At 45.6% G+C, this 27556-nt stretch overlaps 1 protein-coding gene and 2 long non-coding RNA genes across 3 annotated transcripts in view; 2 read left to right on the top strand and 1 right to left on the bottom strand.

Moving 5' to 3' along the window:
- Positions 1-27556, bottom strand: part of LOC311148030 (tumor necrosis factor receptor superfamily member 5-like) — a 195006-nt gene that overhangs the window by 73983 nt on the left and 93467 nt on the right. The window lies entirely within an intron of this gene.
- LOC311148038 lies at positions 420-1056 on the top strand. The gene is made up of 3 exons (XR_014614858.1): positions 420-508; positions 644-772; positions 893-1056. It is a non-coding gene; the product is annotated as an uncharacterized lncRNA (long non-coding RNA).
- LOC311148041 lies at positions 7955-8591 on the top strand. The gene is made up of 2 exons (XR_014614860.1): positions 7955-8068; positions 8195-8591. It is a non-coding gene; the product is annotated as an uncharacterized lncRNA (long non-coding RNA).

Here is a 27556-nt window from a genome sequence, read left to right as displayed (position 1 = left end):
AACCTTCGTAGAAAAAATGTGGGGGAGAGAAGTACATTTGTCACACCTTTTAAAGACAAAATAAGCACACCAGTGGGTGCCACCACACTCACAAAAGCCTGTTTAAAATGGTCCCACATAATTACAATAATTATATTTGAAATGGGAATATTTAGGTTAGAATTCTGTTATCTACTTCTGTAGGTTTTATGAATAAACACCATCAGTTTAGATTTTTGCGATTTTATTTCTAAAATGTTCTCTACTTCCAGATACCTAATATATTGGTGCTTGGAAACATTGGATCCTGTATCTCATGTGGTAGAGCCGAGTACAGAATAGGGGATGAATGTTGTCCCATGTGTTGGCCAGGTAAGGACCGTCTCTTTACATCATATGAATCACCAGACATTAATACATCATCAACACCAACATATAACTTCTATACTTCTAAACATTGAACCCTGTTTCACATATGATCGCCCCATCTATAAATTAGGCGATAGAGATTGCATAATGTGTTGGCCTGGTAAGGACCTTGTGTATTTTTATGAGGGGTTAATTATAATAATAACTATACAAAAAATGTAAAATGTAACAATAATAATAATTATGATAATAATAATAACAAAACGTAATTATTTTCTGGTTTTCTTTTCAACAGGATATCGTGTATATAGTCATTGTACTAAATCTACACGTACACCTTCCTGTGTGCCCTGTATTGACTCCACATTCCTTGATGAGCCCAGTGGGAAAACAACATGCAACAACTGTACCACATGTGATCCAGGTGAGAATTCTGTGTTCTGGGTGTAAACACTGAGCTACTTTAATATCAGCTGTTGTTTTAATTAAATACAACAGGTTTTACATTTAGCTTCAGATACCAAGTGACATGTTTTCTCCATAGGTTTGGGTTTGAAGGTAAAGCAGCCATGTAGACCTTCATCAGACACTGTCTGTGGGACACTGGAGGGGTTCTACTGTCTAGACCCAACTAAGGATGGTTGTAGAGCAGCCCAGAGACACAGCAGCTGTAAACCTGGTCAATACATCAGCCACACAGGTTGGTCTCCTCTCAAGTATTGAACATGATTTTGTCATGATTTCTAGTGTGCCAAGTTACTCTACTGAATTAAAAGTAGCTGATCGTTTGATTGATTGATTGAAATTATTGGACAATTAAAATTAAGTCAAGATGAGTACATGGGGAAAGTTTAAGTACAATGTTTACAAGTTTGTTTTGGGAAGTCTAGTTCTATATCGTGGAGCTCCGCCCCATAGGGGAGCTCTGCTCCTAGTGGTTTACCCTCTGCCCTACGGCAACAGCAGCCTGAGACAAAATTATGCACACACCTACAGCCAATAGGAGTACAGGTGTCCCTATAAGAGGGGATGCCTCCCCTCAATCAGCCTCCCTTTTTCTTCAGCGACTGGATGACTAGACTGAAGAGCCAAGAAGAGACGAAGCACGAAGACTCAGGACGAAAACGTTGTTGATATTCCAGTCATCAACGTCGTCTAAATGAGCACACCGGGAGATTTTCCACCCCCATAAGCTATTTTCAGAGCTCAGTGCAGATGCACTTCCATGGCGGCCAGTGACCACCACGACCTATGTTTCGTGTGTTTGGGATCCCAGCATGCCAAGGAAGGCGTCTGCAGTCCCCCGAATTGCGCCTCCTGCGCCCTCCTTTCTTTAAAGGAGAGGAAGCAGCGTTGGGCGTTTTTCAGGGAGGACATCCCCCTTGAGGATGTGCTGTCGATACTAGCCTCTGCTTCAGAGGCGTCGTCCGACGGCGCAGACTCGGGGGAAGATAGGGACTTTGAGGAAGGGTCTGGCATTCCAATGGAACAGTCGGACCCCGTCCCTCATACTTTCAAGCCCCCCTTTCCTTTGGAGAGCGAGAGGGCTTGTAGTCCCTATAGCGAAGGGGATACGAGCTCTGAGAGATCAGAAGCTCTCTCTTTCGCTGCAGCCTCTCTGAGATCGGACTTTCCGGGTATCATTGAGAGAGCTGCTCAACGGCTGGTAATAAGGCTGCCCCCTCTTCCCTCCGCACCGGAGGTTGATATGATGGAGGGCGGTCCTTATTCCAGGCCAAGGAAGGCGGCGGAGCCAGTGGCTCCTGCCATGCCTTCTTTGGCTAGGTACGTTGAGGGCTCGTGGGAGGCACCTTTAGCGGCGCGTTCGCCTGTAAAAGCGTATCTCCCATTCACGAGAGTGGAAGGAAGGTTTCAGGGTCAGGGAATCCCCAGGTTAGAGAGCGCCATGGCGGCGTATCTCGTACCGGGTTCGAGCCCTTGGCCCTCTTCCAAGAAGGCCACGTTGCCATCCCAGAAGGACCGACTCACAGCACAGCTGTTAGAGAAGTATTTTGGGTTGGGAGCCCAAGCTGTAGCAGCAGCTAACAACATTGCCCTTTTGGCGGCCTCTCTGTCCCGTTTAACCACGGGTAAGACAGAGATGGCACCGGAGGAGGTGGAGGAGGCGTCCAGAATTTCTGCCGCCATACTCCACCTGACACAGGCGTCCGCAGTCTGCGCGGGGAGATCCATGGCCACTTCGGTGGTCGGTGAACGACACCTCTGGTTGTCATTGACATCCATGAAAGAGGCAGACAGGACGTCTCTCTTGAACGCCCCACTCTCTGACGATGGCCTCTTTGGGGTCGCAGTCAAAGAGGCGACGGAGCGTTTCTCTAAGTTAGAGGATGGAGAAGAAGCAGTTGGCCAAGCACCTGCCGTTGGCAGGACGACTCGGCCCCCCTCCTCCCCAAAGGCCATCTACCTCCGCCCCTCTAAGTAGACCGGGGTCTACGACGAGGCGGCGTAATCGGCGTCATCCGGCGGCCACGAGCAGCAAGGGAATGGGCCCGGCCCTCCCAGCAGCTACGGTAGCCCCACTACAGCCGGCGAGGGAGGTGACGAGGACGCCGACCTGGCCCTCCAAGGGAGGCAAGAGGAGGCGTACGTGACGGGACGCGGGGGAGAGGATGGAGGACGCATCGATGGTGTCGAACGTGCCCACTGTTCCCCCCCACCCTTCGGTTGAAGGGATGGGTGTTGATGTTAATGCCTTTGTTGATGTGTTTAATAAAGAGTTGGCTCCACCTGACTTTGTCAAAAAAGAGCCTCTTTTCCATAATACGTCCGAGAGCGTTCAAATCTCACCCTCTCTTCCTTACCACTCTAAGAGCCGTTCAGCCCACCGAGGGTGCGTTGCTGAACAGGCACTAAGAGTATGTATCCAGAAGACCTCAATCAGGTCGTCACATCACACTTCACGTATAAGAATTGCTTTACATAGAAGGCAGCAGTCCCGGTCAGATTCTGACATGAGGACGCAGCCGCTATTTGGGGATGGCGCACTAGCACAGACTAAGGTCTCCACTAGTACGAGCCAGACCCATGCTGCGTTCACGGAGGGCCCGATTACCGCGGTCACCAAGGTGCCCAGAGTATCGGCGCCCCCAGGCATTGTAACACAGCAGCTATCTGGGGACGGCGCATTATCGCAGACCAAGGTCTCGGTTAATGCGATTCAGACCCATGCTACGTTCAAGGAGGGCAGGATTACTAGCGTTATGGGTATAACCAAAGTATCAGCTCCCCTGACAGAACGAGCCAGTACTCACCACACTGAGCGTGAATCAACCCACCAGGGGTGCAGTGTTGAACACACACAGAAGGTGAAAGTCAAGAAGGTATCAAGGCGCCGCCTTGTTTTACCTCATAGAGACCTCATACTACAGACTTCTAGGAGTACTGTAGTGAAGGGCTCTGATAGCGAATTGCAGTCACCTAAGATGACGCAATCGCTTGCTGGGGATGGTGCTCTGCCGCAGGCTGTGGCCTCGGTCAGCGCAATTCAGACCAGCGATGCGTTCAAGGAGGGCAGGAATACGACGGTTACGGGTTTAACCGACGTCCCTACTCCTCTTTCTTTCTCAGAACGCATCGATAGTTCCTCTCCCTTTCACGGGAGGCCCACCTTGGGCTGTTCCACCACTTCAATGTTGGGGAACAGTGGCGGTAAGGGCCATAGAGGAATACAGGTCCTTCCTACTGGATGCACCACAGCTGCACCCTCTCACACTGGCTAGAACAGACGTTGCAGAAGGGTTATGCTCTCCAATTCCACCGAACCCCACCCCCGTTCAGGGGAGTGGTGGAGACGGTGATGAAAACGCCAGACAAAGTGGCCGCTCTGATGACAGAGATTACAGAACTTTTGGCGAAGGAGGCGGTGACAGTAGTTCCCCGGGAGCAAAGGAACAAAGGGCTATATTCGCCTTATTTCCTAGTGCCCAAAAAGACGGGGGGAGTGAGGCCGATTTTGGATTTACGCATTCTCAACGAGAGCATAACCAAGCGGCCCTTCCGACTGCTAACGACAAAACGTCTGCTGGAATGTGTCCAGAGAGGGGACTTTTGTGCGAGCATAGACCTAAAGGACGCGTACTTTCATGTGCCGGTTCAGCCGCGTCACAGGAAGTTTCTGCGGTTCGCCTTTCAAGGGGTGGCGTACGAATACACGAGGATGCCATTTGGGTGGAGGTGGCATTGGAACCGTTGCGTCGTCAGGGAATACGGCTACTAGCCTACCTGGACGACCTACTGGTTCTCGCCCCGTCAGCAGAGCTGGCGATTACCCACACAACACAGACAGTGATGCATCTCACAAGTCTGGGGTTTGCTGTGAATTGGAAAAAGAGCGCGCCCTGGCCCACTCATCAGATTGTCTACCTGGGGATACAGCTAGACACTGTGAGGATGAGGGCCCGAATCTCGGACCCCCGAAGGGTAGCCTTGTTGCTAGCCCTAAGGAAGTGTCGTCCGAATCACACGGTGATGGCGCTGTCGATCATGTCACTTTTGGGTCTCATGTCGTCAGCCCACTCTGTGGTTCCGCTGGGACTCCTGCATATGCGCAGGATGCAGCGATGGTTCGCCCAACTAAGACTAGACCCATTGCGTCAACGTCATCGGTTGGTGGTGGTTCCCCTCTCGCTCAGTGCAGACCTAAACTATTGGAGAAACTCGCGCGTTCTCACGCACGGAGTCCCGATAGGAAAGGTGTCCTCTCACATCCCAGTATTCACGGATGCGTCCCTGACGGGATGGGGAGGGACATGTCAGACACAAGCGATAGGAGGTGTGTGGCCTCAATCAGGTCGTCACATCAACCTCCTGGAGTTGGAAACGGTTCGACTGGTTCTGACCCACTTCGCGTCTACCCTTCGGGGTCGCGATGTGCTGGTCTGGTCAGACAACCGGGCCACAGTAGCCCACATAAATCGCCAGGGAGGAGTCAGGTCTCCTGCTCTCCATCGGGCGGCAGAGGAATTGTGGCTGTGGGTTCACGAGCACCTTCGCTCATTGAGAGCAGCACACATTCCGGGCTACTTGAACGTAGGAGCAGACCTCATGTCAAGAGGGGGTCCTCGAGACGACGAGTGGTGTCTGCATCCAGGCATTGTTCTCCAGATTTGGGAACAATTCGGGAGAGCCGAGGTGGACCTATTCGCGTCACGCGTGAACGCGCAATGTCCTCTGTGGTTCTCTCTGAGGGAACAGGACGAACCGCCACTGGGAAGGGACGCCTTTGCGCACCAACCGTGGCCGAGAGTTCTCCTGTATGCATTCCCTCCGCTGTCCTGCATTCTCCCACTGCTAGCCAGGGTGAGGTCAGAGGGGCTGTCAGTGATACTGATAGCGCACGATCGCCCGGGGGCTCCGTGGTTTGCGGAGATTAGTCAGATGTTGATTGCGCCACCTTGGCCAATTCCACATCGACGGGACACGTTGTCTCAGGCGGCTGGCACGATAGGGAAATTGCCCATAATCGGCCAACCACTGAAGGCCTGGCTGCTGAGAGGGACAGGCTAGAGCGCCGTGGGTTATCTGATGCAGTGATCAGGACCATACAGGGTTCACGTGCCAGTTCCACTTCTAAGATGTATGCCAGTAGATGGAACGTGTTTTCACGATGGTGTGTCACACAAGGTGTAGACCCCATGAGCTGTCAGGTGGAGAGTATTCTCTCTTTTCTACAGCTCATGTTTGATAAGCAAAAATCGCCTGCCACGATTAGAGTGTTTGCAGCAGCGATTTCAGCTTGTCATGAGGGTTTTGGCAGAGACAATGTCTTTAGCCACCCTCTAGTGAAACACTTCCTATTAGGAACGCGGCGACTTAGGCCAACACCTAGAGTCACGCTTCCTCAGTGGGATTTGGCTTTGGTACTCGAAGCGCTATGTAAGTCGCCGTTCGAGCCATTGAATCAAATACCCCTCATGTTGCTGTCTATAAAGACAGCACTGTTGCTCGCTTTGACTACAGCTAAGCGGGTCAGTGATTTGTGTGCTCTTTCGACGAGACCTGACTGCTTGGCCATCAATGGTGACCTGAGCAGAGCAGTGTTACATCCTAACCCGGCATTTGTGCCGAAGGTTATTAAGAGTTCATATAGGTCACAGACCGTGGAGCTGTGGGCTTTTTCTCATCCTCCTCATAGAGAGAGGAGTGAGGAAAAGCTCCATCGCCTGTGCCCGGTAAGCGCTTTGGCGTGTTACGTCGAGCGCACAGCAGCGATTAGGTCATCGCCTCAGTTGTTTGTGTGTCACGGTGCGGCTGCACTAGGTAGACCACTTTCAAAACAGAGGTTGTCTCATTGGCTTTGTGAAGGCATTGAGACAGCTTATGAGGCAGCGGGGCGGCAATTGCCTCAGGGTATCAGAGCTCACTCCACTCGTGGAGTAGCGGCTTCTACTGCCCTTTTCAGAGGAACAGGAGTAGAGGATATCTGTAGAGCAGCATCCTGGTCGACGCCGTCTCCATTTATCCGTTTCTATCTCTTAGATATGTCTTCTAATTCTCTGGCTCGATCTGTACTCAGCGTGGCTGAAGGGAGATCTTGAGCAAGAAAGAGAGGAGAAGCAGGACTGTGGACACAGGTTTCCATCAGGTCCGCTTTGGTTAGGAAGACGTGTTTTTTGACAGATGTGTTTTCTAACTCTTTGGCTCGGTCTGTACTCAGCATAGCTGAAGGGAGATCTTGAGCTAGGAAGAGAGGGAAAAGCAGGACTATGGACAGGGTTTCCATCAGGTCCGCTTTGGATAGGAAAACATATTTTGTGGCATGAATCCTGACTGACAGGGTCAGTACAGTAGAGGCATGCGTTGATTAACAGAATGTGAGGTCATCTATCTGCTTGTTCAGTTAGTATGACTCATGTTTTTGTTCCTGCCCACTAATCTCTGGGATTCCATTGAGTGAGTGAGGCGGTCTACCGCGTTTACAATGTAGAGTGACACTTGGTGTCATTCCATTAATGGTCGGTAGTGTTTTCACAGGATATTGAGGCACATCTATCTGCTAGTACAGATTAGTATGGCTTCTATTCTGGTGATCTGCCCACTAGTCATTGGCATTGCCATTGGACTAGGTGGGGCAGGTCTTTAACCGATGACGCGGTATATTGTGACGCCCGTAGGGGTTTTTAGTTGCAGTACTGCGGGACTCGGTTGCAGCCATTGCTAGGCCTGACTTTCTCGTTTCGATGGGAAGTGTTAGGCTCGGCAGGGAGTACATTTTGGAGCGCTACGCTCCGCCTTAAACCACTAGGAGCAGAGCTCCCCTATGGGGCGGAGCTCCACGATATAGAACGATTAGTTACCGGAGTGTAACTCCAGTTCTATGAGTGGAGCGGAGCCCCATAGGACTTAAGGCCCTGCCGACCCTCTCTAGTCTCGCTGAAGATAAATATCTCGGGAGGCTGATTGAGGGGAGGCAGCCCCTCTTATAGGGACACCTGTACTCCTATTGGCTGTAGGTGTGTGCATAATTTTGTCTCAGGCTGCTGCTGCCATAGGGCAGAGGGTAAACCACTAGGAGCAGAGCTCCCCTATGGGGCTCCGCTCCACTCATAGAACTGGAGTTACACTCCGGTAACTAATCGTTTTTTATTTATGTTTAAACCTCCATTTATGCAGGAACAACATCTACAGATACTGTTTGTTCTTACTGTACTGGTGATACTTATTCAGATGGATCATTTACAGCCTGCCAGTCACACACTGGGTAAGTGTGGCTTACACAAATAGTTTCCCCCCTAAATACAAAGTTACCTAACACAAATCTAAAACTGAAAGATGTATGACCAAGTTATAAAGGAATCATTAATGGCCAGTATTTATCTGTTTATAGATGTGAATCCTTGGGACTTCAGGAAATGAAACCAGGATTTCCTTGGTCGGATTCAGCGTGTGGACCACAACTATCCCATTCAACAGCTAGAGGCATAATTGGTGTTGTGGCATCCATGACAGTTCTCATGATATTAGCTGGAGCTGTTTTCTTATTAATAGTAGTGAGAAAAAGAAAAAAACTCAGATTCATTTTAGGAATTGCATCAGTAAATTATTGTTTAGTGTGTGTGTGAATTATTTTTTAGTGTTTGTGTGAGTATGAGTGAGTTAGAGAGAGTGGTGGCAGGTAGTCTAGCGTTTAAGAGCGCTAGGCCAGTAACCGAAAAGTTGATTGTTCAAATCCACGAGACGACTAGGTGACTAAGGTCGTTGGTTTGAATCGCTGAGCAGACTAGGTGGAAGAAAAAAACATTTTGTCGATTTGCCCTTGAGCAAGGCACTTAACTCTAAGAGCATCTGCTAAATTATTTAAATGTAAACATTTTGAGTGTGTGCACCCCTATCAATCCAAAACATCCTGTCCATTTGGATTAAGTATTTCTCAGACTATCATAGTAATAACTAACCAAATTATACTTGTTTTGCATCTTGTTTTTCCAGAGTGGAAACAGAAGAGACATATAGTGTCTTAAATCAGGGGTTCGAACCAGTTCAGGGAACAGAACCAAAACAGAACCAACATTTATTTCAAGAAACCGTAACTGAACTGGGAACAGAAGTGATCTCTAGTCTTCTGGAACAGAACCGTTATTTACAAATCTTGAGAACAGGTTTATATAATGTTATTTTAAGTTCCAAAAGTATTCCTAATGTCTAGTATATAATTATGTAATTCAGTGAAGTTCTGATGCTAGTAATAGCCTAAACACAGTCCAATTCACATCATGATGTTCAGTGCTTCAAGCCATGCGCCCTCCATGTCCACCCCCCACTCTCGCTCTCTACCCACCCGTAAAATGTCAGTCGCATCTCGCAGCCTGCACTAATCTGGGAGCTGAGTTTGAAAGTGTACCATTGAAAATGTGCAATATCATAAATGATCCATCCACTGTACTCAGATGAAGTGTCATGGATGCCACACACCAGAACTGGAGCGTGAAAATATCCACACCGCCGTGGATAAAATGAACTGCAATGCACTTCCACTTTAATTTTGACTAATCCAATGTGGATTTATCAGGAGTTGACTGTATTCAGCCAAAGTTACTGGGATCTGGGATCTTGATTCACCTGTTATTTAGCCAAGTTGTTTTGCAACATCCTAGATCAAGACCATGTCACTTTTTACTGTTAATTGTGCTACAAAAAATAAAATGTGATATGAACAGTCTTTACTTGTGCCTTCTAACCAAACCGGTTTGCTGATTGCTTGTAAATTATATTTAAATTACCCGATACATTTTCCATTACTTGTTTTTCTGAACAGTAATTTGTATGGGCACAAAACACTTGTACATTTGTTAATATTGTGAAAATAATCAACATCCATTCAGCAAGTGTACCTTCTTTTTTGCTTTTAATTTGACAAATATTTTTTGTGTTTATTATTTGAAATGCATGGAGGACACCCACTTCAAAAACATCCCTTCCAGTTTCAGCTGTCCCTCCACTGTGTGTGACATTAGATCTTCTTCTGTGGTGTTGGAGCAGCTGCTTTCTCTCATTAGAACTTCTTCTGTGGTGTTGAAGCTGCTGCTTTCTCTCGTTAGATCTTCTTCTGTGGTGTTGGAGCTGCTGCTTTCTCTCATTAGAACTTCTTCTGTGGTGTTGAAGCTGCTGCTTTCTCTCGTTAGATCTTCTTCTGTGGTGTTGGAGCTGCTGTTTTCACTCCCCCAGCCTCAGCTTTAGCTCCCTGTACGTCACAAAGTAAGAGGAGGGATTTGCTCTACTTTCGGCTGCAGTTTTTGGTAGAACTTTGAACTGTCATCAATGATTTTCTAAAACTAACAAAAATCAATCAGTATTTTATGTTTTAAAGCTTCCAAATTGTCATGGGCATAGTTTATTGGTAAATGCTAGCATTACTATGGGAATGGCTGATTACAGGGGCATCCGTTCTGGTAAATGTAGCATTTTATTCATTTAACCTTTATTTTTACCTTTGAGGTGAGAAAATGACTTTTGTTTGGGGGAAGACTTGGGTAGTATCCAGTTGATTTAGGTGTTTAACCTGTTTGGGGAATCTGTTATCTGTGGGGTAGAAAACATTGACCTGGATGAAGCTTCATCACATTTCAATCAGACTACCCCCTAGACCAGGGGTGGGCAAACCTTTTGGCTCAAGGGCCACGTTGAGATTTTGAAACCAAGTGAAGGGCCACATACTATATGCGTGACAAAACATGTGAAGCCTTTATTCATTTTCACATTGACACGCAACTACTAGTGTACTGTAGGTGTACTTAGGCTTGCAGAACAATTCTACCCTTGTTTATTTGTGATTTTCCTTTTTACAAAATTGATATTTATGTCACAGACACCGTCAAACACACACAGATCCTGCATCTCTACCCTTGTAAAGTACAATCAAACGTACAGTTACAATATGCAAACTTAAAAATATATATTATATGACTGGAGACATGCTAAATGTAACAGCAGATGTGTACAAAAATAAAATAATAATAATCTAACATTTGAGTGAAACATATGGTTAGAGCATCTGTTTCATTTGGGTGGTCTGTTTTTGAAAGCATATTAAGGAAAAATTCTCATCTCCATTGTGAGCCATATTGACAGTTATCCAATCACCTCAGCCCAAATTTGACTGATTAGTTATTACCTGTATCCAAATGCATTGCTGGATAATTATCACTGCATAACATCACCATGAAAAGGTGTAATCCTTGCCTACCCCAGTCACAGTTATTTGTGTCTTAATGTGAACAATGGGTCTGGTCACCTCTCTTGGCAAGGGCATCAAAGTCTGGTGTCATCTTTGATGTAGAGATTCTCAGAACAGCTGACAAGTGGTAATTTGTTACATTTGACCTGTGATGGGATTTGTTGTAATTCATGACTGAGAACGTTTGTTCACACACATATGTGGACCCGAATAAAACAAGCATCCTTTGGGCGTGCTTTTTAATGTTTGGAAACTTTGTTTCATTCAGTGAGCCATAGAACTGGTCTATTGTTGCTGTTTTGTACTTCTCCTTCAAAGCCAATTTGTAAGTCGCTCTGGATAAGAGCGTCTGCTAAATGACGTAAATGTAAATGTAAAAGCAATGTCACATTGGATGTCGATGAGCTCCAATTGTGTGTCTGGTGGTGCTTTCTCACTGTCGAAAGACAGGGGGCATGATACAAGCTCCAGCTCAGTCTCAATCTTGGTGAAGTCTGAGAAGTGGTGGGAAAACTCAGCATGCAGGTCAATCAAAGTGCTACTGTATGTCTCAGTGCGGCACTGCGATGTGGGCGCGTTCAGTGCGGCCAGTGTCGGAAAATGAGCGAGAGACCGGCTGCTCATTTGTCTGGAGAACAACATAAGTTTGGCCTTGGAATACAGTTCATGCACAAAAACACAATTTCCCTGCAGTTTCACATTTAGATCGTTCAGATGCCCCAATATGTCCACACCGAAAGCAAAGTCGCCCAGCCAGTCTGTGTCTTTCAACTCTGAGAAGTCGTCAGCTTTACCAACCGTATCAAGGAACATACCTATCTCCCCTCTTAGTTCCCACACACGGCGAAATACTTTTCCCAGGCACATTTGAATGCTACAACAAGTCCTGGTGCTCTGCCTCCGTGTCATTGAGCAGCTGAATGAACTGACGATGGTTAAGCCCCCTTGCCCGTATAAAGTTGACAAGTTTTACAACCACTTTGACAACTTTTCCAGCTTTAACACACTTTGACACAGGGCTTCCTGATGAATAATACAGTGAAGAAATATAAATTCCTCCGGGTTAGGGCTTTCTTCTTTTACTTTGTCTTGTAATCTTTTAAGGAGGCCAATGTTTTTACAGGTTAGATTTGGTGATCCATCTGTTGTGACGTTTGTCAGTTTCCTCCACGGTAGATTCATTTTCTCCAAGCAGGCAGACACCCTGTCATATAAGTCAGAGCCACTGGTTGTTCCCATCATTGATTCCATCGCAAGAAGTTCCTCTGTTATTTCAAAGTTCTCATTTATTCCTTCAACAAAAATTAAAAGTTGAGTGGTGTCTCTGAAGTCAGTCCACAACGACCAGGATGGTGGTGTTACCTTCAGAGAGGGGAAGATCAGTAAGGAAATCAATACTCAGGTGAGAACATTGTGGCCGTTGTGGAACTGGTAAAGGCTGTAACTTACCCGCTGGGAGGTGCCTAGGTGCCTTACTCTGGGCACACACCGAGCAGGAGGAAACACTGCTAATGACTTAAATGTAAATGTAAATGAAACATACACCCTTATGTCCTTAGCCAAGGTAGGCCACCAGTACTTTCCGGTCAGGCAGCGCACTGTACGACCGATACCTGGGTGACCAGAGGAGGGGGACGTGTGTGCCCAATAGATCAGACGGTCACGGACAAGAGCAGGCACGTACCGCAGCCCAGCTGGACACTGAGGTGGAGATGGCTCTGTGCGTAATGCCTGCTCTATATCCGCGTCCATACTACCGGCGCCACAATACAGGAGGCCGGTAGTATGGGGGTGTTGTCTCTGGGCCTTTCCTCTGTGTCGTACAGCCGTGACAGTGCGACTGCCTTCACGTTCTTCGTACCCGGGATGTATGATAGTGTAAAATCAAACCGGGTGAAGAATAGGGCCAACCTGGCCTTGCGAGGGTTCAGCCTCCTCGCTGCACGGATGTACTCCAGGTTACGGTGGTCCGTCCATACGAGGAAAGGGTGTTTCGCCCCTTCGAGCCAGTGCCTCCACATGGTCAGGGCTCGGACAACAGCCAACAGCTCCCAATCACCAACGTCGTAGTTCTGCTCCGCCGGGCTGAGCTTCTTGGAGAAGAAGGCACAGGGGCGGAGCTTTGGTGGCGTGCCCGAGCGTTGAGATAGGACCGCGCCTATCCCTACCTTGGACGCATCCACCTCCACTATGAACGGTAGTGATGGATCAGGGTGGGCCAGTACCAGGGCTGAGGTGAACAGACCCCTCAGGTTATTGAAGGCCCTGGAGCCTCAGCAGACCAGCGGAGCCAGGACGGCCCACCCTTCAACAGAGATGTGATGGGAGCTGCTACCTAGCCAAAGCCCCGGATAAACCTCCGATAGTAGTTGGCAAAGTCAATAAAGCGCTGCACCTCCTTTACCGTGGTTGGAGTCGGCCAATTACGCACGGCTGAAATGCGATCTCCCTCCATCTCCACACCTGAGGTGGTAATGCGGTATCCGAGGAAGGAGACAGACTGTAGGAAAAACAAACACTTTTCTGCCTTGGCATAAAGGTCATGTTCCAACAGTCGGGCCAGCACTTTGCGAACCAGGGACACATGCTCGGCGCGTGTAGCGGAATACACCAGAATGTCATCGATGTAGACCACTACACAGTGACCAAGCATGTCCCGAAACACCTCGTTCACAAAGGACTGGAAGACTGAGGACTACCCGACTGAGGTACTGTACGTCCCCTGTAGCTCAGTTGGTAGAGCATGGCGCTTGCAACGCCAGGGTTGTGGGTTTGTTTCCCACGGGGGGCCAGTATGAAAATGTATGCACTCACTACCTGTAAGTCGCTCTGGATAAGAGCATCTGCTAAATGACAAAAAATAAATAAATAAAAAGACGGATGGAGCATTTATCAAACCATAAGTTATCACCAGGTATTCGTAATTCCCTGTGGTTGTGCTTAATGCTGTCCCCCTCTCGGACACACACCAGGTTGTACGCACTCCGGACATCTAATTTTGTGAAGAAGCGTGCCCCATGCATTGACTCGATCACAGATGGAATGAGGGGTAGAGGATAACTAAATCATATCGTCCCCTTGTTCAGTGATCGGTAATCAATGCACGGGCGCAGACCGCCGTCTTTCTTCTTCACAAAAAAGAAACTTGAGGAGGCGGGCGAAGTGGAGGGACGTATAAACCCCTGGCGCAGGAACTCAGAGACGTATGTCTCCATAGCCTCCGTTTCAGCCTGTGACGGGATACACATGACTCCTGGGAGGCACAGCATCTACCCGGAAGTTTATCGCGCAATCCCCCGCCCGATGAGGTGGTAATTCGGTTGCCTGCGTTTTGGAAAACGCGTGCGCCAAATCGAGGTATTCGGGGGGAATGCGCACGGTGGAGGTACTGTCTGGACTTTCCACCGTGGTTGCACCAATGGAAACACCGAGACACCTACCCTGACACTCTCGCGACCACCCCGTGAGAACCCTCTGCGGCCATGAAAAGGTGGGGTTGTGGAGTGCTAACCAGGGAATACCTAATACAACAGGGAAAGCAGGAGACTCAATAATTTAAAAAAAGTGACTTGCTCGCGATGAGTCTTGTGTGTAACCATAGTGACTGGTGCTGTAACCTCCCTAACGAACCCGGACCCTAATGGTCGACTGTCAAGTGCTCTGATGGGGAGTGGAATGGATAGGGGAACCAAAGTAATGCCTAGACTGTGTGAAAATGACCTGTCCATAAAGTTCCCAGCTACGCCTGAATCGACCAGCGCCTTACACTGGGGAACTACAATGTAATCAGGAAAGTGGATGGGAAGGGTACAGTGTGCAGCAGAGGGCTCTGAACGAGTGTGGGTGTTCGATACCTGGGATGACGTGAGAGTGCCCTGCCTGCCGCCTCCAGACCCAAAAGAACGCTGACGACATCGTGCAGTGAAATGTCCTCTCGTGCCACCAGAGTGACACTGGCGCTGTCGTCCTCCGCTCTCCCGGATCGCCGCTCCATCAGCTCGTGATTTGGGTCGGGCGGGGTTGGAATGGGCAGGCCCCCTCCTGGACGTCCTCTGGCCGCCAGCAGGTTGTCCAACCGGATGGCCATGTCCACCAGTTGAGTGAAGGACTGCATGGTGTCCCGGCAGGCTAACTCCCTTCGGACGTCCTCCCGTAGATGGCACCGGAAGTGGTCGATGAGGGCCCGCTCGTTCCACCCGGACCCTGCTGCTACAGTCCGGAACTCCAGGGCGAAGTCCTGCACGGTCCTCGTCCCCTGCCTCAGGTGGACCAGCCGCTCGCCCGCCTCTCGACCCTCGGGCGGGTGATCGAAGACAGCCCGAAAGAGGCGAGCGAACTCCCCGTAGTTGTCCAACGCGGCTCCTCCTTCATTCCAGACCGCGTTGGCTCACTCCAGGGCTTTCCCCGAGAGGCAGGAAACGAGGGCGGACACCTTCTCCCGCTCCAATGGGGCCGGGCTGATGCTGGAATAGTAAAGCTCCAGTTGGAGGAGGAATACCTGGCAGAGAGCAGCTGTCCCGTCGAAATCCCGTGGTCGGGATATATGGATCCTTCTGGGTGCTGGGGTGTGGGTGGCTGGATCCGGTCGCCCAGCTGGTCCCGACAAATCGTGTCCTCTCCAGGCATTGGGCGACCTGGATAACCCGATCCATCGCTTCTCCCAAGCTGGCTAGCATCGCCGAATGCTCCTGGACCCGTGCCTCGACTCCAGGCATGTGCTCCTCTCCTGCTGACTCCATGGCGGGTGTGTGATTCTGTGATGGATGATTTGAAGGAGTCAGGCGCAGGAGGGTAAATCACAGAATACAGAATTTATTCCGGAATACAGAGTTACGCAGAAATGCGTCAAACAGTCCAGTGCGCAAAACAGGCGCACTGGAACCAAACAGGCACACGGGAAAAATACCCCGGCAATACAAAATACATGGAGCTCAACCGAGCTGCACTCTCCTCACAATAAACAATCACACACAAGGACAAGGGGGCAGAGGGAACACTTATACAAGTACTAATGAGGGGATATGAACCAGGTGTGTGTAATAGACAAGACAAAACAAATGGAATGATGAGATGAGGAGCGGTAGTGGCTAGAAGGCCGGTGACGAAGAACGCCGAAGCCTGCCCGAACCAGGAGAGGAGGCAGCTTCGGAGGAAGTTGTGACATCAGGACAATGCTTATGTACACGATTTCTTGGGGAAGAGAGAATCACAATGTCATGTTTTTCTCTTAGTGTTGATGATATCTTGACAAAATTCTCTAAAACAACGTTGGAGGTGGCTTATGGTAGAGAAATTAACATAAAATTATCTTGCAGACATTCCTGCTGTCAGCATGCCAATTGCACGCTCCCTCAAAACATGAGACATCTGTGGTATTGTGTTTTGTGACAAACCTGCACATTTAGAGTATCCTTTTATTGTCCCCAGCACAAGGTGCACCTGTGTAATGATCATGCTGTTTAATCAGCTTCTTGATATGCCACTCGTCAGGTGGATGGATTATCTTGGCAAAGGAGAAATGCTCACTAACAGGGATGTAAACAAATTTGTGCACAAAATTTGAAAGAAATAAGCTTTTTGTGCGTATAGAAAATGTCTGGGATCTTTTATTTTAGCTCATGGGACCAACACTTTACATGTTGCGTTTATATTTTTGTTCAGTGTATTTTCAAATACAGTGGGGAAAAAAAGTATTTAGTCAGCCACCGATTGTGCATGTTCTCCCACTTAAAAAGATGAGAGAGGCCTGTAATTTTCATCATAGGTACACGTCAACTATGACAGACAAAATGAGAAAAAAAATCCAGAAAATCACATTGTAGGATTTTTTATGAATTTATTTGCAAATTATCGTGGAAAATAAGTATTTGGTCAATAACAAGTTTTTCAATACTTTGTTATATATCCTTTGTTGGCAATGACACAGGTCAAATGTTTTCTGTAAGTCTTCACAAGGTTTTCACACACTGTTGCTGGTATTTTGGCCCATTCCTCCATGCAGATCTCCTCTAGAGCAGTGATGTTTTGGGGCTGTCGCTGGGCAACACGGACTTTCAACTCCCTCCAAAGATTTTCTATGGGGTTGAGATCTGGAGACTGGCTAGGCCACTCCAGGACCTTGAAATGCTTCTTACGAAGCCACTCCTTCGTTGCCCGGGCGGTGTGTTTGGGATCATTGTCATGCTGAAAGACCCAGCCACGTTTCATCTTCAATGCCCTTGCTGATGGAAGGAGGTTTTCACTCAAAATCTCACGATACATGGCCCCATTCATTCTTTCCTTTACACGGATCAGTCGTCCTGGTCCCTTTGCAGAAACACAGCCCCAAAGCATGATGTTTCCACCCCCATGCTACACAGTAGGTATGGTGTTCTTTGGATGTAACTCAGCATTCTTTGTCCTCCAAACACGACAAGTTGAGTTTTTACCAAAAAGTTATATTTTGGTTTCATCTGACCATATGACATTCTCCCAATCCTCTTCTGGATCATCCAAATGCACTCTAGCAAACTTCAGACGAGCCTGGACATGTACTGGCTTAAGCAGGGGGACACGTCTGGCACTACAGGATTTGAGTCCCTGGCGGCGTAGTGTGTTACTGATGGTAGTCTTTGTTACTTTGGTCCCAGCTCTCTGCAGGTCATTCACTAGGTCCCCCCGTGTGGTTCTGGGATTTTTGTGATCATTTTGACCGCACGGGGTAAGATCTTGCGTGGAGCCCCAGATCGAGGGAGATTATCAGTGGTCTTGTATGTCTTCCATTTCCTAATAATTGCTCCCACAGTTGATTTCTTCAAACCAAGCTGCTTACCTATTGCAGATTCAGTCTTCCCAGCCTGGTGCAGGTCTACAATTTTGTTTCTGGTGTCCTTTGACAGCTCTTTGGTCTTGGCCATAGTGGAGTTTGGAGTGTGACTGTTTGAGGTTGTGGACAGGTGTCTTTTATACTGATAACAAGTTCAAACAGGTGCCATTAATACAGGTAACGAGTGGAGGACAGAGGAGCCTCTTAAAGAAGAAGTTACAGGTCTGTGAGAGCCAGAAATCTTGCTTGTTTGTAGGTGACCAAATACTTATTTTCCACCATAATTTGCAAATAAATTCATTAAAAATCCTACAATGTGATTTTCTGGATTTTTTTTCTCAATTTGTCTGTCATAGTTGACGTGTACCTATGATGAAAATGACAGGCCTCTCTCATCTTTTTAAGTGGGAGAACTTGCACAATTGGTGGCTGACTAAATACTTTTTTTCCCCACTGTACTTTCCTATAAACAGACTACTATTCGAAAGTATTTTCTAATACTTATTTCCAAATACATTATTTCAAATACCTAACAGACCTGATTCAATTGCATGGGAGTATTTAAATATTTGTATAAATACTATATATGTAATAAATACATGCCACAATTTTCGAAGTGTATTTCCAAATACAGACCAATATTCAATTACTTGTGTTTTCAAATAAAAAAATATCAAAATACTTATTTCCAAATGTCTTTGAAAGTAATTGAAATACCCTAAATAGTATTTTAACCCAGGTATGGTCTAGATTACTACTGTTTGTTAACGTCATGGTATATTTATTACAATATTGGACATCTGACTTTTTTATAGACCCTCATACTGACACAGGTATGTTTGGAAATCTATGAATATCTTTCATCACATTGTTTTACTAAGTGGTCTCTTCTGGCTGTGATATGTGAATTTAATGGGCCAGTTTCCCAGGCATAGATTAAGCCTATCCTTGGACTAAAAAGCACTTAAAATGGAGAATCTCCATTGAAAAGGACTGGGCTTAATCTCTGTCCGGAAAAGCAGCCCAATGTGTTTGACTAATTACTGATTCCATTTGATAGGCATCCCCAGAGCAGGGAATATCGATGCTGTCTGTGAGAACTTGAAAAGGTAAGGCAAGGTTTTAAAAATATGTTTACAGAATAGTTTTTAAGAGTTAAAAGAATTTCAAACATATTTATAAGTAAATGTGTATGGTATATTACTTCATCAAGTCATCAATGCTAAGACAAATGATATGTAAGAATATATGACAAACTATTGTACTGCAAAACATTGTCCAGAATGTAAGTAAATTACTGATGAATTCCAAGTTACGTCTCTCCCCAGATTCAAGGCCCCATCACAGTCAGGGACTCCACATTCTGGTAGCACATGGGGATGTATGAGCCTGTCTCCACTTGCCCCACCGAATAGCTTTTTACTGCTGTAGACACTCAACTAAGGATGGTGGTAGAGCAGCCCAGAGACACAGCAGCTGTAAACCTGGTCAATACATCAGCCACACAGGTTGGTCTCCTCTCAAGTATTCAACATGATTTTGTCATGATTTCTAGTGTGCCAAGTTACTCTACTGAATTAAAAGTAGCTGATCGTTTGATTGATTGATTGAAATCATTGGACAATTAAAATTAAGTCAAGATGAGTACATGGGGAAAGTCTAAGTACAATGTTTACAAGTTTGTTTTGGGAAGTATAGTTTTTTATGCAGGAACAACATCTACAGATACTGTGTGTTGTGACTGTACTGGTGATACTTATTCAGATGGATCATTAACAGCCTGCCAGTCACACACTGGGTAAGTGTGGCTTACACAAATAGTTTTATGTCATGTGCACTAATAACAATACTTGACTGCCCTCTAGAGGTTACCCCAAATGAAATCAGTGGTAAATATCAAGGCAGGAAGCATGTGAAAAACAACTGTTTGGAATGGCCTGGAGGAGACGGATAACTAAACTAAACAGGTGTCAACATATATGTTTTGCAACCAAGTTGCATGTTAGTTATTGTACACTTACACATGAAACACAAAACCCTAGATTAACACTTTAGTTAAAGAGTATAGGCTACAGAGATATTGAGTTTGATTGTATGACTGGTACATTGTACATTTGTTTTTTAGTTTGTAAAAACGTAGTTTGTTGTGTGACTTCAAGATCACCACATTTTGTATCAATCTGTCAACAGTTGCGCTATCAGACACAAGACAATGGAAATAAGGAACTATTGTAAATCTCTCAGTTACCTAGCAATGGATTGACCTGGAAACATTTACTTGGATGGATATTTAGTTATTGTACACATGAAACCCAAAAGCCTAGGTAAACACAGCACTTTGATGAAAAGGTATAGGCTACAGAGATATTGCGTTTTATTCTATGACTGGTACATTGTAAATTGACAGATTTTTAGCTTGTAGTTTGCTGACTTCAAGATCACCAAATGTTGAATCAATCTGTCAACAGTTGCACTATCAGACATAAGACATTGGATATAAGGGACAATTGTATATCTCTTACCTAGTAATGGATTGACCTGTAAACATTTACCTGGATGAAGCTCAATTAAAGTTAAATCAAACTACTCCCTAAAGGTACCTGTATGGTGGGGAGAAGAGTCTGATCACTGTCTTCAGTTTGGGGTTGTTTGGCTCCAGGAGAAGAGCCTGATCACTGACTTCAGTTTGGGGTTGTTTGGCTCCAGGAGAAGAGCCTGATCACTGACTTCAGTTTGGGGTTGTTTGGCTCCAGGAGAAGAGCCTGATCACTGACTTCAGTTTGGGGTTGTTTGGCTCCAGGAGAAGAGCCTGATCACTGTCTTCAGTCTGGGGTTGTTTGGCTCCAGGAGAAGAGAACACAGCCTGGATGATCTTCAATCTCAGCCTCTCATGTTGGAAGACATGGAACCAGGTTTAATTATGACTTAATAAACAATAACAACAAAGTATAGATATAAATAATGTAGATGGAACCAGGTTTATCCACACAGCCTTCTAAAGGTGCCGATAGCTTCTATGTAGTTCAACCATTTATGAACAGCTCTAAATTGTTTAACATTCAGTGCAGTTTGTCAGTGCTGTCAGTGTAACCACACATTAATACGTCAGTGAGAAAACCGCCGAAACCAAGGCCTACACTAAACTAGAAGGAGATGATCTGTATCTGATTGATACACTATCTATAAACTTAAAGTTAACATTATTGCATAATTTGTCAATACATCGTTGCATATGGCAACAGCATAATGACGATGACTATGAATGAGGAGAGAGGTCAGTCATACCCTGGTCTGTACTCCAGATGACTATGAATGAGGAGAGAGGTCAGTCATACCCTGGTCTGTACTCCAGATGACTATGAATGAGGAGAGAGGTCAGTCATACCCTGGTCTGTACTCCAGATGCCTATGAATGAGGAGAGAGGTCAGTCATACCCTGGTCTGTACTCCAGATGACTATGAATGAGGAGAGAGGTCAGTCATACCCTGGTCTGTACTCCAGATGACTATGAATGAGGAGAGAGGTCAGTCATACCCTGGTCTGTACTCCAGATGACTACGAATGAGGAGAGAGGTCAGTCATACCCTGGTCTGTACTCCAGATGACTATGAATGAGGAGAGGTCAGTCATACCCTGGTCTTTATCTACTCCAGAGCCACTAGGCTGTTGTTGCTCTTCAGGTTCAGAGAGTCAATGGTCTCCTGGCAGACCTGGACCTCTCTCCTCAGGATCCTCTGGGCTTCAGCGCTCGGCTGAGCTTCTAGTCTGACCTTTGACCTCCGCTCCTTCCTTTTTCCTCTGGGACACTCCTCTTCCACCTGGACTACAACCTGAAGTAGAATCACAGGGTACATTAGAGTATTTTGTGTAAAACTGTGACAAAAAAATCCAAATAAAATCCATTTTAATCCCAACTTGTAACACAAGATAATATTTTAGTCCTATTAGTTGACTGAGAACGCTCCAGTGAGAAACCTAAAACATAATCGCAGTGTTTGTGAATCTTCCTTCCTTTACATCCATACGATTTTACTAGATGATGCTCATACAGTATATATTTTGTTATTGTAAAGAGCTTTGCTCTCACAAACAACAATGCAAATGCTTTTCACTCTTCAACCTGGGGTTATGAACACTTCCTTGGTGGTTAACACAAAGCGTAGCTAGGCTATATTGGTTCAACAAGTGGGACTTTTTGAGACAACATGGCATGTTTCCAACCACTTACACATTTGGTAGATACATACACTTCTAACAGAAATAATCTTAAATGTTAACCAAATATCCAACAGTAAAAGTATCCAACAGTAAAAGTATCTATTTACAAAGTGTTTATGAGCCTGAAAAGTGACATTGGTACTTTTTCGCTTGGACGTTAAACTATTTATCTTAGTTGGAAGGAAATTGTACTTTGCTAGAAGTGTGTCAACCAATGCCTTATCTAGCACAGTTCATGAAAATAAGCCGAATATGAATTCAAACACAAAAGTATTTAGGCTTTCTAACCATGGGCATCAGTCTCTTTAAGAGGAAGTGTAGAGTATAAACAAAGTTATCAAATGATAATTATCATGAGTTCCATTCTCCTCCTCCAGCATTATCACGAGTTCCATTCTCCTCCTCAAGCATTATCACGAGTTCCATTCTCCTCCTCAAGCATTATCACAAGTTCCATTCTCCTCCTCAAGCATTATCGCGAGTTCCATTCTCCTCCTTCAGCATTATCGCGAGTTCCATTCTCCTCCTTCAGCATTATCGCGAGTTCCATTCTCCTCCTCCAGCATTATCATGAGTTCCATTCTCCTCCTTCGGCATTATCATGAGTTCCATTCTCCTCCTTCAGCATTATCATGAGTTCCATTCTCCTCCTTCAGCATTATCATGAGTTCCACTCTCCTCCTCCAGCATTGTCACGAGTTCCACTCTCCTCCTCCAGCATTATCACGAGTTCCACTCTCCTCCTCCAGCATTGTCACGAGTTTCTTATACACATAAACAGGAGAACTGAAAGTAAAGAACTAAAATAACTGAAAGTAGAGGCAGTTCATAGAAAAGTCACATTCACAGTTTATTTGAAAGGACTTTAGGTGTGCTCGATCTAGGAACAATGGAAACAACGGAAGTGTGCCAAAAGTGCAAACACTGCCTGCTGTTATCATGAGCTAAATCATGAGCAGCTGTAGTATTGAAATTATTTGAAATACATATTTGACCCAGGTCTGATTCACATATATAGCTATATAGCCTAATGTACAAATCTACACACTCAATGCATACCTTCCTGGACATGGCCTGTAGCTGGAAAAACCTGTTCTTCACTACCTTCCTGTTCATGGCCTGTAGCTGGACCAACCGGTCCTTCAGCTGCTGTCTCAACTCATCCTGTTGGCCTTTAGCAGTGATCATCTCTTCTTCCTTTATGGACAGAGTTCTACACAAGGAACTCACTGTACCTGCAGAGTACAAATACAGTATTGATTGGGATAATATCTATCCTCAGATCTCTGCAAGTACATATTAAATTTGGGATTACGGTCTCAACCACCCAGTTTAGGGTTCTAAACCTATGGTTGATAAGTCTGTACACACCAGAAGAGATCACATAATCCTGGCCTCCTCTAAGTTCTCTCCACTTCTCTCATCTGTTCAGTAAGTGATACTCTGTTGTCTTCCTCCTCACTGTCCACAGCATTATCTGTATATCTGAAGAGCTGTGTTTGAGGCTCAGACTCAGACAAGGCCACCATGCAAGATTAGATCAGTTTTGGTCTTATACCAGATTGTCACGGATTCTGCCGAGGCTGCTCCTCCTCCTTGCTCGGGCAGGCTTCGGCGTTCGTCGTCCCCGGAGTACTAGCTACTGCCGTTCGATGTTATCGGTGTTTGTTTAGTTTTGTCTGTATTGTTTACACCTGTTCGTCATTATGTTAATTGTTTCCCTTATATTACCCGTCTCTCATCTGTTTTTATTACCCGTCTCTCTACTTTGTGTGTGATTGTTTTCCTCTTCACGGTTGTCTATTTTGTGAGCGGGTTATTTCCTCCCTGCGTGGAGTTATTTTCTGTGTCCTTTTGGATCCTTTTCGTATTAAAAGTACGTATCCGAGAGTTCTGTGTCCTGCGCCTGACTTCGTTTACCGCATCTCACAGACAGTCGTGACACAGATGGTAACATTACGTGCAGTCTTTATATCAATTTCAAATGTTATCAAATGATTCATTCCTAACTCTGACCAAGTTAACTAAGGGTTAACCTCATGCTCTATGTCTTGGTGTTCTGTCTCAGAGTGAGTTGCTTCTCTGTCCAACAGGGCTCCGAACCCTCCACGTTCAGGACCCCACCCAGGGCTGGCCTCTCTCAGCCTGTGGAGCTCCTCTTCTAGCCTGGTTATTTACATTTTACATTTTAGTCATTTAGCAGACGCTCTTATCCAGAGCGACTTACAGTTAGTGAATACCAATTTTTTTTTTTTTTTTATACTGGCCCCCCGTGGGAATCGAACCCACAACCCTGGCGTTGCAAACGCCATGCTCTATCAACTGAGCTACATCCCTGCCGGCCATTCCCTCCCCTACCCTGGACAACGCTGGGCCAATTGTGCGCCACCCATGAGTCTCCTGGTCGCGGCCGGCTGCGACAGAGCCTGGATTCGAACCAGGATCTCTAGTGGCACAGTTAGCACTGCGATGCAGTGCCTTAGACCACTGCGCCACTCAGGAGCAGCTGTAGCTCTTCTCCTGCACCTCCTTCTCCACCTCCCTCAGATTCCTGGCCTCCTCTGACAGACGCACTATCAACTCCGCCTTCAATACAAAGAAGCCCACAGAGAAGTTTGTCAGATGACCAAGGTTACTTCAGTTCCTCATTTTCACTTTTTTTTTTCTATACAATTTAGGCTTTTTATTGGTTTTATTTTAGTTTGACAGGTTTTTATATTTAATTCTAGATGTGTGCTGTGCTCTGTTGGATCTGGTATCAGTTTTAGTTTGAACAGTCCTGTAACCTGAAGTTTATACTTTCTTTTTCATTTTGTTTTAGTTTAAATGTTAGTCAACCTTTCTGGTTCAAAGGCAGAGGGACAGATGGTACTGTTAAAGTTAGAGCACTGCTGTGGTAATCAGTATATGGCTGTATACCCATCAGACTGTATCAAATGGACAAAAGTCACAACTTATTGTTCAGTACATGAGCTGAAATACTCTCACAGAAGTCTGAAATATACAGTGCAGAGGAGTCCCTACTTCCTCCCTGACCTCTGTCCACATCCTCATTACCAGAAATGATCAGTTCTGTCAGCTTCTCCTGAAGCACAGAGATCTCTTGGTCTTTCTTCGAACACTCCTCTTCAAACTCTGACAGGCGAGTGATTTCCTCACCTAACATCAGTATGTTCTGCTCCTGTAAAAATAGGGATTACAATACTACAACTACAGTCACTACCAACCTCTAATATGGTGTACAGCCCTCTGAGCCAACCATAGTGCTAACAACCATCAGATCTGGGCTATCAATAAAGTGTCTACATGGATGTTTTGTTTTCAGACTGATCCCCACCAATCTATAGAAAATGATGTACCTTCTCATGTAGTAGGGTCATGTACCATGGTACCTTCCCCCCTGTGTCCTCAGACATGGTGGTTCTGGTGAAGTTAGGCTTGTTCTGATGACCTTCTCTGGCTGCTCCTGGGTCCAAGCAGGCTCAACCTGCCATTTCCTTTGGTGGAGCAATTAACCTGCAGGCTTCAGTTGCATGCAAGAAACATTCATTAACTGTCACTTTATTCATTAAACCTATAGTTTTCTTTTTACACGAGCTGTTTGTTTTACCTATCCAACACTAAACAAACGTTCATTTCAATGTTTTGTTTTGACGTGTTATTACCTATGGGCATATGCTTTTATTAATGGCAATTGCAAGGGTTACATTTTAAGTATCATCCATTCAATAAGCTAGCAACATGAGTAGTCCTGTCACCTTACACCGGAGGGAGGGGGCAGATTTAGGGATGACTTTGGGATGCTCTGCTGATGCTCTGGCACATGATGGACACTTCTGATTGTCCTCAAAGGCAGATGGACCTTCTCTCTCTGACTGTTGACTGGATTCCTTCTCATTTCGGTCAGTAAAACAAACTATCAACTAAGAGTGATTTAAATGTGAAATGAAAAATGTAAGTCACAGTTTATAAACTGGATTCAAAGTGGGGTTCCCACTGAACAAGAAATGTTGAGTTTGATAATCTGTGATGCTGCTACAGCCCGTTACAACATTATAGAACATATCTGGTAAGTCTGGGTAACTGGTTGTCCTGGGAGTGTGGAGGGGTCCAGCAAAACTGGTTGTCCTGGGAGTGTGGAGGGGTCCAGCAAGTCCTTCACAGGAGCAGATGTTGTGTCTTGGCTGCATTCATGGATGTGTTTGGCCTACCTGGTGACTCACCTGCTGCTCTCATCATTGTTTACCTTGGAGGGATATCCTGCAGGTGGAAACCACCATCAGGAAATGTTTACTAAATGTATCTTTAGAATGTCAAGAAAGTTCATGTAGCATATTATTGTAGAAAGCAGTGATAGAAGTCGCCTATCTTAATAATAATTTAGATGTTAGACAACCAGTACTTATGTTAACATTTTACCAAGACAATATGAGAGAAAAAAAGTATATGGGACAGTTTTTTTTATTTTATCGTATAGCTTACAATATCTCAATGGTTATTACATAGAAGGTTTTAACATTCCATCTCAATGAATATAGTTTTTCTTTGAGACTGCCACCATAGAGATGAAACACGTTCTGTCTCTATGGCTGCTAATGTCATAGAGTGGTTGTTACATAGAAATATAATGAATTGCCAGGGTTAGAGTTTCCAAGCCCGTTATATTCATTCTATTTATATGGGTTGTTAGCCTACCACAGAGATCCTATTAAATGATGTAAATCTAAACAAAGGCGTTTGAGGGACACAATCAGAATGAATGAGAATGAACATGCTTTGCATCATGCTAAGAAAAAGCCCTTAGCGTGCATGCCTTCCTGCTTCATTGCAGCATTATTGTTTGTATGTAGTTTAAATTACATGAAAACAATGGGGATTACGGAAACAAATTCATCAAATTAAATTGCAGGCTAAATGTTCTTTAAAAACAAACACGTTTATTTTTTAAGAAATCACACATTTAATATGGATTCACAATGGGGCTAATATCCACTCAGAATAAGCATCCCTTTTGATAACCTTTATGGGTATTTAAATAAAATATTAGCTTCAAGCCTGTCCGGTTATCCTACAGACACAGCGCATTGTGACATGGTACTTGAAGGAGCATTGGACGTTAATAATTTGGTACTCTGTTTAGATTGAGCACATCTAAACGAAATCTACACTTTGTCATGACGACATAAACAGATGGATGTGTTCCAGACAAGTATGGCCATACCATCTATTGTCTGATTTGGCGATCTGGAGTGTAGGTCATTGTATTAAAAGCGTTATGATAATGTGATAGTGTGTGATCCCATATCTCCAGTGACGAGTCTCCTGAGTGGCGCAGTGTTCTAAGGCACTGCATCGCAGTGCAAACTGTGCCACTAGAGATCCTGGTTCGATTCCAGGCTCTGTCGCAGCCGGCCGCGACCGGGAGACTCATGGGCGGCGCACAATTGGCCCAGCCTCGTCCAGGGTAGGGGAGGGAATGGCCGGCAGGGAT

Source organism: Coregonus lavaretus (genome assembly GCF_964263955.1).
Source record: "Coregonus lavaretus genome assembly, chromosome: 20".
Lineage (NCBI taxonomy): Eukaryota > Metazoa > Chordata > Actinopteri > Salmoniformes > Salmonidae > Coregonus > Coregonus lavaretus.
The sequence above is the reverse complement of the archived record's forward strand: the minus strand, read 5'-3'. Positions and strand labels throughout refer to the sequence as shown.